The 1,933-nt window shown below is 34.9% G+C and overlaps 1 pseudogene; it reads left to right on the forward strand.

Moving 5' to 3' along the window:
- The first annotated feature begins 1,108 nt into the window (after window positions 1–1,108).
- Window positions 1,109–1,558, forward strand: LOC108522921 (calmodulin pseudogene; annotated as a pseudogene).
- Window positions 1,559–1,933: the final 375 nt, after the last annotated feature.

The raw sequence follows: 1,933 nt of genomic DNA on the forward strand, positions 1-1,933 counted from the left end.
ATGTAAGTGATTTTAAAGGACGATTACAAGAATTATACTAGTGGGAGGTACATATTGATCCTATTAAAAATATTTCCTATGTTAATGGCTGCATAGTTGTCCATAAGAAATGATATTTCCTATTAGCTTTTTGCTTTTCAATATTTTATAGAAAGGATGATCTTTACATGAGAAAATCAGTGATTCTTACTGTCATTATGTATTGGGACTTATTCTGTTCTAGGCATGATGTGTAGAGATTTACACATGTTATCTCAAGTGATTATGAGACCAAAAAATATATTTTGCCTGTACTATCTTTAAATAGGAGACATTGAACTCAGCGAATACAACATGTTTTCTAGAAGGCTTGTGAGTTCGGAATGGCAGTTATTTCATTTGCTGTCTGTGTGTCTCACGGGTCACCCTGAAAGCACTGACTCAGCTTAGCATGCCAAAGTGTCCCCACTGGATGGGGACAGGGAGACTTCTCTGAGCTAAGGAACCATGTTCTGAGGATGGATGCAGATCTGTAACTTTGAAATGGAATGCCCACCATGACAAAGCCATGTTATTTTAACCCCTTGTGTTCATCTCGTTATATAAAATTATGCTCTTGATTTTGTAAAAGGATATGAATTTGAGATACTTCAGCCTAGTATTACAGCCTAATAAATATCTACCATGACAACATGAAGGTTAATCTACCTGAACATGTGTGTTAATCTTTATTTTCTCCTAATATTCTAATCTCAACTATCTCTGTTGTAATGTAAGTGACCTTTGTGTATAACTGGATTTTATTTCAATATCATTGACTTATTTTAGACTATTAAAAACTGTCATTATATTTAAAGTATATTTATATATGTTATAAACATACTTTATAGCATACTATATTTATAGTATATCTTTATAATGTATATTTATTTGTAGATAAGATGTCTTACATTTTCCCAACAGCATTTCCTTGAGAAAGGAAGAGTGGGTGTATTTCCATTTTAGTTATGAACACGTTGAAGAGAACAGAAGGCAAATGACATGCCCCAGGGTAGAGATTTCACCGGTGAGAATGAAGATATGGAAGTGGTTTTGTGGTCACATCTTGGAAATCGGTAGCACTAGCAGCATGGCAGACCAACTGACTGAAGAGCAGATTCCAGAATTCAAAGAAGCTTTTTCACTATTTGACGGAGATGATGATGGAACTATAACAACAAAGGAATTGGAAATGATAATGAGGTCTCTTGGGTAGAATCCCACAAAAGCAGGGTTACTGAACTTGATTAATGAAGTAGATGCTGATGGTAATGGAAAAACAGACTCTCCTGAGTTTCTGACAATGATGGCAAGAAAAATGAAAAACATACAAAGTGAAGAAGAACTTAGAGAAGCATTCCATGTGTTTGATAAGGAGAGCAATGGCTATATCAGTACAGCAGAACTCCGCCATGTGATGACAAACCCTGGAGAGAAGTTAACAGATGACAAGTTTGATGAAATGATCAGGGAAGCAGGTATTGATGGTGATGGTCAAGTAAATGATGAAGAGCTTGTATAAATGATGACAGCAAAGTGAAGACCTTGCACAGAATATGTTACATTTCTTGTACAAAATTATTTGCATTTTTCTTTGTTTATAAATTATCTCTAAAAGGTGTATTCCTACTGTCAAAAAAATGCATGCATAGTAACTAGGACTCCATTCCTTCATGTTTTTTCCTCTTACCTTACAGTCATTGTTCTGAAAACTTATTTTAGAAAATTGATCAAGTAACACATTGCATGTGGCTTACTCTAGATATATCTAAGCCCTTCTACACAACTAAACTTAGATGGAGTCGGTCAAAGGGGGAACATCTGGGTTATGCCTTTTTTATTTTTATTTTTTTAGTTTTCTTTAGAAACTGCAGCATGTTGTTGTTACAGTGTGGAGTTGTACAACCCTGCATAC

The sequence above is a fragment of the Rhinopithecus bieti genome, unplaced genomic scaffold, assembly GCF_001698545.2.
Source record: "Rhinopithecus bieti isolate Rb0 unplaced genomic scaffold, ASM169854v2 scaffold_2349, whole genome shotgun sequence".
In the NCBI taxonomy this organism is placed as follows: Eukaryota; Metazoa; Chordata; class Mammalia; order Primates; family Cercopithecidae; genus Rhinopithecus; species Rhinopithecus bieti.